Source organism: Zalophus californianus, chromosome 1 (assembly GCF_009762305.2).
Source record: "Zalophus californianus isolate mZalCal1 chromosome 1, mZalCal1.pri.v2, whole genome shotgun sequence".
In the NCBI taxonomy this organism is placed as follows: domain Eukaryota; kingdom Metazoa; phylum Chordata; class Mammalia; order Carnivora; family Otariidae; genus Zalophus; species Zalophus californianus.
The window spans coordinates 153,348,061-153,359,101 of NC_045595.1; the positions used below are offsets into that span (position 1 = coordinate 153,348,061).

Consider the following 11,041-nt stretch of genomic DNA (forward strand, 5'->3'; position numbering starts at 1 on the left):
CCCTATAAATATTGAATGGTTTTCGCATCTTCCTATAACCACTTGGCCCATGTTTAAGAGAAGCAAGAAGAAAAACAGCCCAGGGGGGTAAATCTGTTGTACTTTAGCTACATCCTGACTCAGCTGACTTAAATAAAAAAGCCCTTTACTGACTTATCTAACTGCAAACCCCAGAAATGGGGTGAGCTTGAGGATGACCATCAACTCATGGCTCTGGCTCTGTTTCTCTGCAATTTCCCTGGCTGTGTCCCCTTCTAAATAATGACTACATCTTTGTGCTCCTTCTCTCATGGAGAAAAATGCCTGTAGTGGTTCCTGCCTTCACATCCATAAGCCACAAGAAAAAAAGAAGAAAGAGGAAGAAAGAAAATACTCTTCTCAAAGACTTTTAAGCAAGTATCCCAAGATCCATCCTGACTGGGTTGTTTATATTACCTGTTCATCTCTGGACCAGTGATTGTGGATGGAGGAATGAAGTGGATTAATTAACACAATCCAAGAAGGCTCAGCCTTGAAGCCAGGCAGAGTCCATTCTCCTCACGATTTGCTAAATGAGTAAGAGTAGAAGGCTGAACCAAAATTCAGAGGTCTAGGAAAGAGAAACATTATTCTGGGCAGGCAACCAAAAAGAGAGAGAGAGACTAAGAAAGAAAGAAAAATAGCAATAGTTCTCTAGTTTGGCTGCATATTAGAATCATCTGGGGATTTGCAAATCCTTATGTCCCAGACCAAAACACTGGGCCAAATACGTCAGAATTCTCTAGAGGGAAGGGAGAGGGCAGGAGTTCTCAAGCCCCACGGTGTTGATTCCAGTGTGACTGCAATGAGACCATTGCATTGCATGGAAAGAGATTATTACAGGAAGACAGAACTAATATCTGTCAGCTTCTCTCCTCACGTGGGGGATTTTGGAGAGAGATGAGTTGGTTTTATTCCCCAAGCTCTGGCAGCTTAAAGCCACCTGAGCTGACAGTTGTATTTCCCCTTACAAAGGGGCTTACACGTAGTGGAATTATACTTTTCTAGCCTCACAATGAACAACACAAAGGTTACAACAGTGGCCTAAATCCCACATGGAAGCACAGAGAAGGCCCATGTAAGCACTGCTTTCCCAGAGTGACAGAAAATAGAGGGGGATTACAGATGGGTTTAAAATACTGTTTCCTTCCTGCCACCATTAGCGGTGTTTGTAGAGTGTGCAACCTTGCATCCCTGAGCCCAGCGCAGTCAGCTGGGGCATGGCTTTGTTTTGTTTTGTTCTCTGGTTCTCATCACTGTCCTTTCATCCATTCACTACTCATTTTCTCACTCTGTTTGCTATTCTGGATCCTATGGCTTCCCTCCTGAGAATTTACCAGAGCAATCAGGCTGAATTACAAGAGAGAAACCAAAACCCCCTTCAGAATTTCCTGCTTTTCTTTCTTCTTCTTTTGGGGAGGAGGGAGCTGTAAGAGGAATAAAAATTTTCTTTCTTGTTTGACTTCTAACACTGCTTGGGCTCCGTGTTGGAAAGTCTTACCTTCTCTTTCAATTTGTTTTTAAAGGAAGATTACAACAAACAAAACTTCATGACAGAGGAAACGATTTTCCAGAATGCAAGAGTCACTCAGACTGTAATTTTTCAAAGACCCAGGCTGGGACACATTCTCATGAAATTATCAGGAGCACTAGGAAAAGAGAAGACCCTCAAAACTTCCAGAGGAAGTAACATATTAAGTCTCAAGCAAAAGATAGGGAATTATTGTGGCAAGGGACTTCTCAACAGCAACTTTGCTAACAGGAAGATAATGTTCTTCCGAATACTGGAGTAAACATTCTCGAAATTATCAGTAAGTGTGAGGTGTATTGTAAGCAGGTATGGAAACAAGAACATAGAAAAAGTCAAATGATTAGAAAGTGAGAAGAGCACATTTAGTAGAGCCACCTTAATGGGTGAGGGAACAGGATCCTGGGGCACCAGGAATTTTCCCAAAAGAAGTTTAAGGGTCTTTAATTTAGTGCTTCACCATCAACCGAAATCAGCCGCTTCCTACTTCTTGCTATATTCTTTCTCCTCTTCTGACTATCCGTCTTCCTTTTCACTCCTTTCTTTATACATGTTGGTTTTTCAATTTCTTTTTCTTATATGAGTTGCTGGTCTTTTAAACATGCACTGGTTCAAATTTTTGAGAGATGAAACTTGATTTCTTCTGCTTGTCTTTTCATGGCAAGGCACATGATAGGTCGCTGTGGACTAATCAGGTTCTCACCCCCTAATTGTCAACTGAGGTGGTGGGAGGATATAAAACATTTAAAAACTGTGGCAAATTTGTCTTGTGTGGCAAGGGCAATGAACAAGGCATTTTTACTTTGAGCAGTGGTCCTTCACCTTATTAGATCTTATTAGACATGCAGATTTGGAGGGCTTCACCGCAGATCTACTCATTCAGAAACTCTGAGGGTGAGTGTCAGTCATCTGTGTTTTGGCAAGCCCTATGAATGATTCTGATACACACTAACATTTGAAAACCAGAGCCTTATCAGGGGCTATCACAATATTATTGAATATTTGGTTTACATAATCTCTCTGTATCTAAAGTTTTCCAGTGATAAAAGGCAACATTACTTCCTTTTCATTTTTTTTTCTGAAAATGTAATGGAATTTTATATATTATCTTTCCTTAGCTATAGGTTGTGCATGGATGGAAGGCAGGTGTATAATTAGATGAATGCACATTCTCCAATGAGACAACACTAATACACCCAAAACTTCCAGCACATTTTATAAATGCTGTAGGTAGCAATAAAAGTTTCCTTGTGTTTCTAGCCATGAGAAACTCATTCCTTTTGGTTTACTTTGACCGACTCTCCCAGTCATAAATCCATACTCTTCCCACTAGAGTAATACAGAATGAATTTAGATTGGACTCTCACTTACTGAGAATCTAGTATATGCCTTGTTATCTCTTTTAGATCTCCCAATTACTCTGTGCATTAGGCATTTTTACACCCTCTCTGTGTGTAAGTCCTTGGAACATTTGTAGACACCCTTCTGTATCTCTTTCCAAGCAAAACAGCCCTAGCTCTGTCAGTTGCTTCTTTTATGATATGATTTTAAAGCCTTTCAAAATTCTGGTTGCTCTTCCTAGATGCTCAGTTCCTCATATTTCAATATTTAAATACTACACATGTAAGCAATGGTCTGACACATGTGGCACATTACCTCCTTTATTCTGGACACAGTATTCCTATTAGAGAAACCTAAAATTATCCTCAATTCCCAACCATATAACTGTGGTTCATATAAACTGATGTCATCAGAGGTCTCCCCTGACATGATTTTTTTTTAACTGAAGTGTATTTTACATCTGTTCCTATTAAATATCATTTTAGTAGTTTTAGTCATCATTCCAATCTGTCATGATTTCTTTGAACTTTGATTCTATCTTCCTTTCTTTTTATTAGCTATTCCTCCCATATGTCTATCATCTGCAAAGCTTATAATCGTGCTTTTATGTCTTTGTTCAAGTTGTTGATAAAAATGTTGGGTAGAACAGATTCCTATAATAATGCACATAATACTAATATTTTATATTTGCATGGTGCTAAAGCCTTCACAAAGCATATTCATATACATGATCTCATTTGATACTATAATCCTGGATGGTAGGAAGGGCAACCTTATTTGCTTTTCTTCTCATTATGGATAAAGAAATGATGCGAAGAGAACATGAGTCACACGACTAGTGGTAGAGAGTTACTAGTATAACTTAAATGTTTTAACGAGGCTTTTGTTTAAGGAGGCAGCGGTAACCCAAACATGAAGGAAAGGCTTGGGGGAGTCAGGGACAACTAGGAGGAAAGATGAAAGCGAAGATGCTGAGCCAGAACCCAGACAACTATGTCTGCGAAATCAAGCTGGACTTAAAAGAATTCCAAGAAACTATGACCTTCTTACATTTTCTTGAGGTCCCACAAGAATACTTAAGAACTTTAAATACACCAAACTGGAATGTGTATTTGCAATACCATTCTTTGCTTTCCTGGATGGTCACCAGGATGGAGTCAGTGGCTTGGCAAGCATCCAAAGAGCATGGCTACTGCCCTTCCTGGGGCATGTGATGGAGAGGTTAGAATTTGGAACTTGACTAAATGAAAATGTATCTGTACAATACAAGCACATGAGGGTTTTGTACAAAGAATATGTACTGACTTTTGTGGGACTTCTTTTTCTACTATTGGTGACGACAAACTGTGAAGGAGTGGAAGATGGACGGACCAGGCTATGGGGAAGAGGAGAAACCGTTGCACATCACATTAGGAAAGACAGGGTATGTGGGAATTGATCATCACTGGAAAGAGACTGTTTTTGCCTCATGTGGACAGCAAGTAGACATATGGGATGAACCAAGAACAAGTCCTATATGTCCAATGTCCAGGGGATTTGACAGGAAAACTAGTGTTAAATTTAACCCAATTAATACATTTATCTTGGAAAGTTGTTCTTCTGATGGGAATATAGTACTATATGAGACGAGACACACCAGTCCTCTGAAAAAGAGCATCTTAGATATGAGAACAAATACATTTTGTTGGAACCCTATGGAAGCTTTCATTTTTACTGCTGCAAATGAAGATTAGAACTTCTATAGTTTTGATATGCATGCATTGGACATTCCCCTAATGGTACATATGGATCATGCCTCTGTGGGGCTTGATGTGGATTACTTTCCCACTGGGAAGGAGTTATGTCTGCTAGTTTTGATAAATCTATTTGAATCTTTCCTGTGGACAAAAGCAGAAGCAGGGAAGTCTATCACACAAAGAGAATGCAACATGTGATCTGTGTAAAATGGACTTCTGACAGCAAATATATTATGTATGGATCTGATGAAATGAACATTTGTCTATGTAAAGCTAATGCTTCTGAAAAATTGGGTGTGCTTCCATCATGAGAAAAAGCAGCCAAAGATTACAACCAGAAGTTGAAGAAGAAATTTCAACATCATCCTTATATAAAACACATTGCTTCTCACTGAGATCTACCAAAATCTGTCTACAGCCAGATTCAGGAACAGTGCATCATGAAAGAAGCTCATCAATGAAAGGAAGTGAATCGTCTCAAACATAGCAAGCCTGGATCTGTGTTGATTGTGTCAGAGAAATAGAAACACAGAGTGGCAATTGTGAAATAACACTTGATATTCCTACCAATCCTGATATATAATTATTTGTTGCATTTTTAAAAATGATTTATTTATTTCGGAGGAGAGGGGGAGGAGCAGAGGGAGAAGAATACATTAAGTAAAGAGCCTGATGAGGGGCTCAATCCTACAACCCTGAGATCATGACCTGAGCCAAAATCAAGAGTCGGAAGCTTAACCAACTGAGCCACCCAGGTGCCCCTATTTGTTACATTTTGATTTACAAATTCTGCAAGTAAAAGTACTGGCTTTTCTGAACCACTAAGGGTAATGGAGAAAAGGTGACAGTAGATCTGAGTTTTCTAGGACAAGCATGAGTTAGCCAGATAGACATGAGGGATAAAGGGCATTCCAGGCCAGAAGAGTAATTATTTAATGACCAGAGGTATGGGTATGGGGGGAGTGTTAGAAGATGATGGAGAATTAGGCGGAGACACATAATTTAGGAATGTTTTCTTTTACTGATGGTATCACCCTACTTGTAATGTTAATTAACCATGTCCTGATGAAAATCTTAAATATCTTTCATTTTTTTAAGAGGAAACATCATCAATTATTTCCTCTTGACTTTTTTCACATTTAATTTTTCTGTGTTTTAGATTTAAGAAACTTAGATGGTAAATTAAGAAAAAAAAGGAAAATTGTGCCTTGATTGAGTTACCTAACTTTATTTGCATAGCTATGTACATTTTAAAATAGAGCACAATATCAAAACAAACAATAATATCCCTGCCGTGTTATGCAGAGGTATGATTACACAATTTAAAACTCAATTTTATTGTGCATACGTGAAGACTGGTTTTTGATTGCTCAAGTTTTTTTTTTCCCAAACTCATAACAGTTTCATTCTTCATCTTAAAGTTCTAAGGTTGAACTATATTTGCATTATCCATAAAAGAAATCATAAATATTTTCTCTGTATGAAAATTTCCCCCAATACTTCATAACCTGAAAATGACTAAAGCAATTTGTGCACTAAAAATGGGGGGGACCTCTTTGTTCTCAGACAAGGGCAAGGGAGTTTGAGAATCAAAGGATAATTTCTTGAAAGTAAAGGTTGAACAGGTCAAAACAGAAGGTGATACTGGATGTTGTTTTGAAATGCTAACAATAGCATCCCTTCCTACTTGCCTCCTGTTACATGGTCTCAAATAAAACTGTCAGAGGCTAGCATCCCAGGACCTCTCGGCAGACCCTCTTTAAGAGCCATAAAGACCCAGTGTTCTCCATCGACTTGCTTCTACTTTAGAGTGAGAGAAACACACACGATGAAAGGAAGGTTAAAATCTAAGGCAGACAACAAGGAAGCAGCTGAAAGGGCTGGTTCACCCTGCAGTGTAATGAAAGATGTTGGTTCTGAGAGGGAAGTTACACTTTGTCAGAGACTTCTGGTTGCCTAGAAGTTTGCAGTCAAAGAGGAGTCGGAGTCTGATGTGGTTGCGAGGAAGTGGTGCCCGTGTTGCATCACTCCCCCATGATACAAGGGCCACACCAGGCACATGTATTGAGTTGGGAACCTCTGGGAAGTCCCCCAACAGGAGGCTTCCAGTTGTGTTCTGCCGAAGCAGTCAACTCCAAAGAGACCTGGTTTTCCTACTATAAAGACAGTGTGACGGAGACTCGTGGGCTTTTCCTGCCATTTCTGTTGTGTCCTTTGCCAGACAGCACCTGGCAAGCCATATCTGTGTACACAGAGGGTTTTACCACATTGTGAGGAAACCTCAAAGTCGAAACTCCCTATGAAATGGATTTGGTTAAAGATCTATGGACCTCCTAATCATAATATATGAAACAGTCTCGTCTAGAAAAAGAGCCTGCATTTAAACGAGACCTCGGTTAGGTATGGCTAACTGTAGGTATTGAAAACCACTAACACATTTCAAAATGAGAGTGTGTGGTAAGAAAATATAGTGTTAGGAAGATATGGATGCACTCAACATTAGATACTATGCACTGAAATATTAATAGACTTAAAGTTAAGGTGATAATTGGTATCATACTTCTAAGCTGAAGGTGAGGACAGAAGACAACCTGGTGAAGAATCAGAGTTCATACAGTCGCTGTTTGATTTTTTGCTAGGAAACTGACTGAGCTGAATTAAAATGGAATAGCTTTCTTTAAGTGAGAAACTTCTCTGTCTCATCACCCTTTGCTTGCGTTTTGAATTGAGACCCTGACATTTATCATAGATGAGATCACAGTGTTGAGCAAAACTGAATAGCAACTCTATGTCCATCAGGGGCCTCCGTGCAAGAATTAAGAATAGTCAAACACCAGAGGGATGCCAAAACACACCCTTTACCTAGATCCCCCTTTTAGTAACATTTTGCTGCATTTGCTTTATCTCTGAAGATATTTTGAAGTAGAAGAAAATTCAGATGTTCCTGGCTGCTTGAATGACTTTCCTGAGAATCTAGGAGATGCTGTTCTATACATTCCCATTTCTTTACTTCCTTACTTTATCCCCAAATGCAGGGAAGCCTTCTCTCTCTTTGCTGCACTGACAGGCTCTTTCCTCTCTGGCCATCTAATGGAAATTGCTCTCCCAAGGAGCCCTCAGCATCCCACCTTTATCTGATGTTATTTCCTGAATTTGTCTCCCTCTTTACAGGCCCAATGCATCATTATTGAGCTCTCTACAATCTGAGTCCTGCTTCCACATTTTCTGCTCTTTAGAGCCTTTTTCTTTCCCTTCTGTCTCCATATGCTTGCTCAATTTTAACCCCTGGCCCCCACAAACCTCTCTCTACCAGCTGCCCCTCCCATCTAGAAGCAGTCTCCCCCCCAGTTACATTAGTATTAAAAACTATCCTTATTCAGTCCACACTTCTGACCTGTGTTGCATCGTGCTCTCTCCCACAGGAAGTGCACGTTTGCATTTTATCACATCCACCCTGGCCCAGGTGGGGTCACCCTTCAATCCCCAATATATTTAGAGAAAGGGAGGATTTCGTTACAGTTATTAATCTGATATTCATGGCTTTTCAGATGAAAAATTGGCTTTCTCTTGTCAAGGAGAAAAAGTATTGCTCAGGATTCTAGAAGCCTATAGCCTCCTCTTTCCTTCTCTGTGTTGAAATGTTAGGTAGAGTGTGAATTTTGATGAACATGGCTGAAAGGAAGTAACATGGCTGAAAGGAAGTAACATGTCAAGAAAAGAGGGAACCAGATGCAGTTTGGGTTAGACTCTTAACAAATGCTACTAGCTTCTTCACCACTTAAAATTCTTGGGGGACAATTGTTGGTCTCAGAGTACAAATAACTTTCTTTGCCAGGACATATTCAAGGGGTTACTTTTTTCCTTTCATCCTAGATACTTAAGTGATGCACTGAGAATATGGAATGTTGTGATATGCCAATTGAGTTGTTGTCTATTCATATCCTTGAATAGCTGTTTCAATTCAGGTACTGCTGGACATCAATTTGCTTGCCTGCAAAATGGGGACATTGGATTTGAGTATTTCAAAGATCTAATTCATTCATAAATGTGTGCATAACCATTCTGAGGCATGTTGGAGGGTAGATTTAGGAACTCTTTCCTTGGAAGAGGAAACTGTCAAAAATGTGACTAGGAGGATTTAACCCTCTTTGTTTCTACCTGGAATTATCCTACTGTAAGAAAGAGAAGGCAAGTTATTACTCAACACCCAAAATGACTATCTTCCTTCTAAAGGAAATGAGATAATAATTTCTATGTACTATTCCTTTCCTCTCATGGAGATTGGCTGAGATGAAAGAAAGTAAGGAAATCTCAAAGTTTCTTCCAGGTCATTTATGTTCTTTGAGGGGAAACCTGGAAGAATCTCTGTCCCCTAGTGAGTCTTTGCATATGCAATAGCAGGGTCTGAGCTGGATAGGCTGCTGTCCATAATAGAGTGAAGGAAGGTGTCCTCTCTGGGAGGCTATAGGAAGAATCCCCAGAAAATAGTGAAGCACAGAATTCTTAGACAGCGAGGCAGTAGACTGAAGCAGACACCTGTCACGTCAACACTTAAGAAAAGTCTGCTCTATGCAAATGCCTTATGTGAGAAGATTGGAGTAAAATGAAAAAAACAGCTAGAGGAAGTGAGACCTGAATAAGATCATAGTTCATTGGAAGATAGGACTCAAAACTAGAAGGGATTATTTGCAAACATTTTTGACATGAGTTCTGGAAATTTGGGGTAATGGGATCAAGACACACAAAGAACATGTCTTATTTACCTATTTGTCTCTCGTTTCTAAAGAAAATTACCACCCAGGGAGCACACCTTTCCCATACCTTGTGTTCTTGTGCCTAAAAGTTGTTAGGGAGCCCCACACATGTGACCATGTTTGCCTTTTAAATGAGGCATAATCAACTGCCAGGGCTTCATGCTCCAGTTTACAAACTATGAGGACTAATTTGGTATAATCCATATAATATAGCTCATTATGAAGGGAGACATTTAAAAGTCATAACTTTTATCTGTAATATAGGCTTAATCCCATTTTACTGTATTACTTTTTCCCAGCTATAAGGTTAGAGTCACTATAAATGTTCTAATCTATCAGCACACCCTCAAACATTTTTCATTCCTTTAGAAACTTGGGAGCTGTTGCCAAGTGATAATCAATACTAGATGGGACTGTTGAATTCCTTGATATCATAGCTTTTGAAAACAACACTGTTTTGTTGAAAACATATTCACGATGCTCTAGTACAGTACCTACCACATAGCAATTGTGTAATAAGTATTAGGTATTGCCAATATTATTATGTTTGCAGTTATTATTGGATAACCGAGTATGATCCTTTTCACCACTATCATCTCATTAAAACCAAACAACACTTTAAGGTGAACACCATTATTCTAGTTTCATAGAAAAGGAGCCTAAAGTTCAAATAACCCAAGTGTTACTTACTTTCCTATATTTTAATAAATAGAAGATGGCAAAGTGACTATTCAAACCCAAAGCACATGTTCCTTCCATGATACACAGTTTTTTCAAACTTCAGGCTGCCTTCACTGGGGATGAAGTGATTATAGGTGGAACACAGAAAACCATCAAAAATACTTAATAGGTTTAATTAATTTTAATATATGTAAGAAAAATATTTATGACCAGTAGTTATAGATTTGGGGGTATAGCAGTGATTATAAAAATATTCTTTTTTTTTTAAGATCTTATTTATTTGTTTGACAGAAAGAGAGACAGCTAGAGAGGGAACACGAGCAGGGGGAGTGGGAAAGGGAGAAGCAGGCTCCCGGCTGAGCAGGGAGCCCGATGTGGGGCTCGATCCCAGGACCCTGGCTGGGATCATGACCTAAGTCAAAGGTAGATGCTAATGACTGAGCCACCCAGGCACCCCGATTATAAAAATATTCTTAAAATCTTTTTTATCAGTGTAAAAATGAACATTAAACTTAAAAATATGTATTCATAATAATACAACTGTAGAAAAAGTCACAAAAGAGGTATTTGAATGGCTGAAATTTATTCTTTTATTTATTTATTTATTTTGAATGGCTGAAACTCAGTTAACACTGCAGTAAATCACACTTCCTGGACTTCTCAAACTGCTCTCTTCAGGAACTTGCTGATGGCTTGGGGACTAGAAAAATCTACCCACACACATACACAAAACATCTTATCTTAAAATACTTCTAAAAATTTTGTCTACTAAATTGTTATTGTCAAGGAAATATCATTCTAAAAGTAAATAAAACTTCTTATATGCTGCAACATCACCATTTCTCTTTCCCCTCACTCACTGCTTCTTGCCCTCTTCTCTAAGCTATTGCCTCAAGGGATGACTCCAGGCATCTGAGGAAGGTGGTTGTCTGAACACCTGAGGGACTTGATCCACTCCAAATGGTAAATTTTATTTGGGCCAT

The 11,041-nt window shown here is 39.0% G+C and overlaps 1 pseudogene; it reads left to right on the plus strand.

The window, feature by feature from the left end:
* The first annotated feature begins 3,843 nt into the window (after nt 1-3,843).
* On the plus strand, nt 3,844-5,174 carry LOC113918768 (annotated as a pseudogene).
* Nucleotides 5,175-11,041: the final 5,867 nt, after the last annotated feature.